The sequence below is a fragment of the Brachyistius frenatus genome, unplaced genomic scaffold, assembly GCF_029030835.1.
Source record: "Brachyistius frenatus isolate BFR_SWC_R1_liver_20210118 unplaced genomic scaffold, ASM2903083v1 Contig_276, whole genome shotgun sequence".
NCBI lineage: Eukaryota > Metazoa > Chordata > Actinopteri > Embiotocidae > Brachyistius > Brachyistius frenatus.
The window spans coordinates 65,001-72,304 of NW_027210875.1; positions in this window are offsets into that span (position 1 = coordinate 65,001).

The following is a 7,304-nucleotide window of genomic DNA, read 5'->3' on the forward strand; positions in this document are numbered from 1 at the left end:
GTCACATATTTTAATTATGACAGTAAGTTCAATATGTGCCCAATCTGAAAGTAGTGTTAATGAAAACTATGGAAGAATCCAGTATTAATTGATTTAGTTTTAGTCTTTTAATGAAAAGGTGTTTTAGGGTTTATTATATTTTATAACTTGTACACTCTAATTTTAAGGGCTGTCTCCATCGCTGGGACGGTTAACGTGTCCACTCAGTGTCCACGGGCGGCTGCAGCTTAGGTGGAAGAGAACTCTGACAATACCTTTAAGTGCTGTTAGTAACCTTCTGGGTTTTTAAAAGAAAATCAAGACTTTACATATAAGAGGAAACAAAAGCTCAGCTCTGTGACTCCACTTTAATTTGAATACATGAGAAGCACAAACTGGGGCTAATATGTGATTAAATGCTGCCACTGGAGCTGCAAAATAAGCTGTGTGCTCTAACAAGGAAATATGAGAGTAAAAACAAAATGATATGTTTCCCTATCTGGTTCTAAAATGGTATGGCTGTCTGATTACAGGTTGGGGAGGTCATTTTCTGCAGTGTCCATACAGTAAATGTCAGAGCTGGTCTGTGTGTTGAGCGGAAGCGGTAATGAGCCGCAAGCCTTCCAATTGATCAGCTCCTCAAAAGGGTTGATGGACAAACAGTCAGCAGCATTACAGTTCCACCGCCCTCTGTCTGATACTAATGCCGTCAGATCACCCCACACACACCTTTTACCTGTAATGAACCATTTTTCTTGTCTTGTATATTTCCCATAGTTCTCTGCCATGTTCTATCCACTAAAGCAGAAACATAATGACACTAACACCTTGGATGACGGTCGTCTGTCGGCCTTCAGGGGATGAAAATAACCATTCTGTCCCGTCCTTGGAGGAGTGCCGCCCCGCAGGACGACATTTCACTCTCCAACCAAATCTACATTCATCTCATGGACAGAACTGGAAACAGGACTCTGTGCTCTTCACAGTTTTTATACGCTGGCTTTTTGAATGAGTCTTTAGATGCCTCTTCATCTTATTTGACGACATGGCGAACCTTTAGTGTGGTTAGTGAGAGGCAGCGCAAATTCAAACAGAAGAACGGATCAAAGACAGGAATCAAAATCTGAGTGCATACTGACAAATAAATGGAGACAGGAAGCATTCATACACAATGAAAAGATGCAAACGAGCAGAATGAGGATTATATTCTAAATGTGTTTCTTTTTTTTACCAAATAAAATATATTGAGCTGTAACCCCTCCCTAATGAACAACACTTTTAATAGTAACTGTAATTTAATTACATCTTTTTTCTCTGTAAATGTAACAATTACATTTATTTTGTAAATTGGGGGGCACGGTGGTGCAGTGGTTAGCACTGTCGCCTCACAGCAAAAAAAGGTTCCGGGTTCGAATCCGGTCCTGGGCCTTTCTGTGCGGAGTTTGCATGTTCTCCCTGTGCTTGCGTGGGTTCTCTCCGGGTTCTCCGGCTTCCTCCCATCATCCAAAAACATGCACCTCAGGTCAGGTTACCTGGCGCCGCGCTAGTGGCAGCCTGCTGCAGCAGCTCCCCCCTGAGAGCCCCCCTGCTGTAGTGAAGACATTTCCCCTCGGGGATTAATAAAGTGTATAAAAAAAAATATATATATATATTGATACTTGGTGCTGGAACGATGTAGAGGAGTGAGCAGAAGTAAATTATGGACTCTTAAAGCTCCTGACTGATAAAGTGCAATGTCCTCCAAACACATTTGTTGTGTTGTTAATAAATAAGCTGCATCGATGCTCATGCGCCTAATTTACTTTGGGAATATTATTCAAATGACTGAAGCTGCTGTGCACAAATTGTCCTCAACCTTCTGTGCATAAATGACGCGATGTCACATGATGTGAGCTGGATAGATTACTAAACCAGATGAGTAGGTGACAAACTTTTTAATTGTTACCTTTTTGAGTCTAATTTCATTCCAATTCATTTGAAATTAACCCAAGTTCCCTTTAAGAGACCAGAGAAACTACAATATTGAGAACTTCAGCGACAAACCCCCTTGTTGTGCCGTTCCGTCCACCATGGTGCAGCCGGGTTCGCCTTGGTCTACAAAAATTGCGAATCGGCACAAGTGTGGAAAAGAGCTCACCAAAATACCAAAGTACCCTCAGATGTGTCCCAGCAGTAGAACTGCTGCTTTCAGAGCTGAGCACAAAAAACTATAACAAACACATGACAGTAAATGAAAGTAATCCTGAAGAGTGGATTTACTTCGGAACCAGTTTGATTAAATTCAGTCATTTTTCATGTCATCTTGTTTTTTTAATCTCACATCACCTCTTTTTTCTTGCCTCAATGCATCCTCTCCACTTTAGCTTGTATCATCTCACTTCTGATCTCATTTAAATTGATCCAGTCTCATTTTAGCTCCTGTCAACTGATGACCTCTCATCTTATGTCACATCTTCAATCTTCATCGCCTCTCGCCTCTTCTGAACTCTGAATGCACCTCCTCATCTCATCCTGTCTCTTCTCGTTTAACCTCGTCTTCTAAAGCACCTTATCTTGTCCTGTTGCGTCTTTTCTCATAAGACCACATGTCTTGTCTTCCCTCTGTATCTCATACATCTGTACTGTCATTATGTTTACTACTTCTGATATTATCTCATCTCACCAAATATAACGTTATTTCAATTTGTCTGATTTGACTTTTAATGATCTCATTTCGTATCATCTTATTTTAAATGTTGTCTATTCTTTCCAGTTTATCTGTCCTCCATCATTTTATCTTGGTCCTGTCTTGTATTGTCTCATTTTCCTTTTCTCCAGTTTATTGTCTTAACTGACCTCATGTCAAATGCTTCACTTTGTCTTCCCCATTTTCTTATATGTTATATCATGTTCAGTAATCTAATTTTACTGTAAATCTCATTTGGCATGTTCTTCTGTTTTAAAATTGTACATCTATCCTCAATCCTCATCTCAACTCACGTCACATAACTTCCCTTTATCTCGTCTTGTCTCAGCTTATCTCTTGCCATGTGCTTATCATCATCTCATCTTACCTTATTAAAGCCCATCTCTACTGTCATTTTAACAAGTCTGACCCCATGGCTCCAATGTCATTGCATCTCTTATTAGTTTTGTGCTGATACAGCTGTTTTCAAAATGTAGTCACTATCATGTCATCTCACCTCAGGAAGCATCAAGTATATCATCCCGCCCTGTATGATCTGAACAAGCACTATACAATGCTTGTGTTCACTTGCATCATGTACAACGTAGCTTTTCCTCACCTGATCTTTGATTGTCATCTCGTCCCATGTTTTCAGATGATCAGATGCTTTCCCTTTGACTTCTGGAAGTGTGCGAGAGCACATCTGAACAGGAGACTGTATCCTTAATAACACAAATGAAGGAGGAATGAAAATCTAATTATGTAACATCACAAACACACACTTACAAACATTCATCTAGTGAAGGCAAGAAATTCTAAGATAAAAAAAAATGCAGAGTACCAAAGAGAGAATGAGAGGTGTAATCACTGGAGAGCCTCCAGAGAAGAGGGTGCTGTGTACAAATCAATGCAGTAAATTACAAACGAAAGAGAAGTCCCAAACCCCCACACACTGAAGTGCTTTATTAGCATTGGTTCAGCATGATGTAGGAACATGTAAAGAAATAGTATCTGAAAAATGGCAGCGATGATTGAGCACAATGGTACGGACTGTGTTTTATTACAGAATATTGAATTTTATGGTACATTCTTCAGAGAGATTTACAACAAAGCTGCAGGAATAAAAGAAAAGTGGAAGGTCGGAAAAGATACCGTTTTTAGAGTTTGGATCGATGTAAACTGTGGAGTTATGCACTAAACCTCAAATCTCACCTGACTTGTATTTTCCCCTGTATTTTATCCATTACTGACCACTAGCTTGCAAGGCTACAGCTGCACTTTTTCACTTTTGTCTCTAGACACTTGGGTTAGATGAGTATAGTAGCATCACGGTATCCTATTGTATACAAAATTATGGTTATCATACATTGTAAAATAAAAATTACCAGTACTGGGAAAAACAAACAAACAACAACAACCCGATGGAGACTTTTGCCTGCATGTTGAATCAATAATGTTCAACCGTCCCTCCACATAGATCAAAGTATATCCTGGTAAGAACTTTAGTCCCTGATGAATAAAAGGTAAACATTTAAATATTGATCTGTTGTGCATTTCTGGTAAATTGGCACCTATTTTGATAATTGTTTAGAGCACTTGTGACTGCTTTTATTTCAGTTTTTAGAGTTTGTGCAAATAAAAAAAAAAACAATCAATTAATGTAGAAAATAATAAGCTGATTAATCCATAATGAAAGTAATTATTTTTGCAGCTGGATACAAAATCGTTTAAAAAAAAAAAAAAAAAATCCACCTCAACCAACTACAACAGTAAAATCCTGCTTTTACAGTAATGCATTTTATTTTGTTTCTTTAGAAACATTTTTGCACATAAAATAAATTCAAAATTTTAAGTATAATAAATTGTTTACTCAACCAAAAATATCCTCTGCCTTAATTCCTTTTATTGTCATTGGAACTGCTCATAGCAATAAAAAATAATTGTGAATTACCATGATATTTTCTGAGATGGTTATCGTACAGTAAAACCATTACAACCCTACTGGATGCTTCATTTTCAAATAACCAAACTGGACCAAAGCTTTAACCAACAAAATAAATGGTGCATATTTTCAAACTAAAGCAAAAAGCAAAAGCTGAGCGTTTCCTAGAGTGATGTGCTATAGCACATTATATATAATGTGCTTATTGGCTGCAAAATGGACGTAAAGCTGAGTCATTACGTAATATAATGATCTTTCTTCGCTCAATATTGCACCGATGTGATGGACTGTTGTGTCAGGTGCTACATGTCCTGGTACAATCAGTTGTATGTGTCTATCCCTTTTCAATTTGTTTGATTTAGAGAATCTGTCAGGGACATGACAAGTTTGATGCAGCATTTCATTCATATTGCCGGTCAGTATTTGGGCCCATAGACCTCTATAACATACATGACAAAGAAAACGTTGTAAGGATAAATGATTTTATCTTGGATTGGAGTGGGGTGATCAAATAAAAACATAACGACTCTCAGTCCAAGACTGTTGGCTCATCATTAAGATTCTGTTAAAATAGGGTTTTAATTGTAGATCACACTGAATATCAGGTATTGTTTGGATAACCATCACCTGCACCAAACATTTACTAATAATGGACCAGTTGATTGCTTTCAGTCACCCAATCAACCAGGAGACGTAAGTGACAGATCTTGACTACTTAATTGTCCATTTAAAATCACTGTTCCCTCTATGAAATCATAAATAAAAGATCTTTCACACTTGAATCGGGTTTTCAAACTTTGTACACCAACAGAGACAACTGTACAGGTTGTCTCTAGCAGGTAATATCCCATCAGACCCATCACATATTCCAGTGAAATAATATTTTATATACAGATTAAGATTTCAAAAACTGTCAAATTGCTACCAACCCCCTCCAATGAAAGACTTGTTTTTAGATGTGTTAACAGGTACATGTGGTGTTTTTTATATGCTAGAAGAGTGAAGCATTGAGTATTTTTACTTTTGGAACTGATTTGTACCACTTTCATTCGTTTGTACCAACAAATAAAAACAGAAAAGGTTTCATTTCTCAAACAAGGAACCTTTCAGAGTGGGACTTTCTTTAGCTGCCAGCTCCAGCTTCATGTGAGCAGCGGCGGGGTGGTGTGTGTGTGTGTGTGTGTGTGTGTGTGTGTGTGTGTGTGTGTGTGTGTGTGTGTGTGTGTGTGTGTGTGTGTGTGTGTGTGTGTGTGTGTGTGTGTGTGTGTGTGTGGTGGGGGGTAGCAGTTTAATCAACACCAGGAGAGCAACTGTAAATACAATTTTGGATTCCAAGTTGGCCACAGTCTGTGTAGATTATACACTGAATGTTGAAGCGAGTAATTCAAGAGATGGCGCTGCAGCTGCTTGTTGGTAATGTTGGAAGCAGGCACCAACCTACCCATCGGTGTGGGAACTGCTGCTTTCAAACCTTGAGTCTGGTATTTTGGCCGTCACCATCTTGATGTTGTGGAGCCAGAAGTGATAACACATGGGGGGAGATTTGACTGAGAACTCGAGGACACCATGCCGGACTAAATATTTTGGCTATCTGACTGCTGCCCAGGTAAAGCAGGGACACTACAAATACACCTAATTACCTAAAATATCTATCTCATTAATTCCATAAGGACCAACAGAACACTGGTCAGAAGGAGTGAATTTGGCGAGTGACACATTTCATTACATTACATTTCATTTATCTGACTCTTTTATCCAAAGTGACTTACAATAAGTTAATTTCAACCATGAGGGTTTAAACCAGAACAACAAGAATCAAGAAAATATAATTTCTTCAAGAAAGCCAAACTACAAAGTTCTGTCAGTAAATTATATTTTAAGATACTAAAGTTCTACTGTTCAAGGTAAAGGAGGAAGAGGAGGAGGAGGAGGAGGTGTGTTTTTAGTTTGTGGTGGAAGATGTTCAAAGTTTCTGCTGTCCTGATGTCGGTGGGGAGCTCATTCTACCATTTAGGAGCCAGGACAGAGGAAGAGGAGGAGCGGGCTGGGATGTAAGGTTGGACCATGTCCTGGATGTAGACTGGACCCGATCTGTTCACAGCACGGTACGCAATTACCAATGTTTTGAAACGGATGCCGGCGGCTACTGGTAACCAGTGAAGGGAGCTGAGGAGGAGGAGCGGAGTGGTGACACCGTCCTGACAGCAGCCCCTAGTGGCCCTTAATGCTTTTACACTCTAGGACACTTCTGCATTGGCTTCAGTTTTCAGACTGTCAATGTTTTTTTTAGCCTATGATCTGATGTAATGTATGTTGACCAGACACATCATTGGTAACACACCTGCTCATCCTGCAGACACAGCTCTGAATGGTTGATGGTTGCTGGTAGACGGGCTGCTTGACTGCTGATGTCCTGAATTTTCATCACAACAGTCTCTAGAGGTCACTTAAAATGGTGTAAAAAAAAAAAAAAACATCCCAAAAGACACACAGTGAGCTGCAGTTCTGTGGACGGAAATACCTCGTTGACAGACAGAAAGGCCACAGTGACATCTTTTTACAACTGTTCTAGGCAGAAAATCATCTCAACCTGGAGGTGGATGGGCGACAACAGCAGAAGACCCCATCGGCTTCCACTTCTGTGTAGGCTGCTGTGTAAATACCAACAGGCAGAATAGCCAGCATGGCTCTACATATGTAATAAATACAAACATCCTC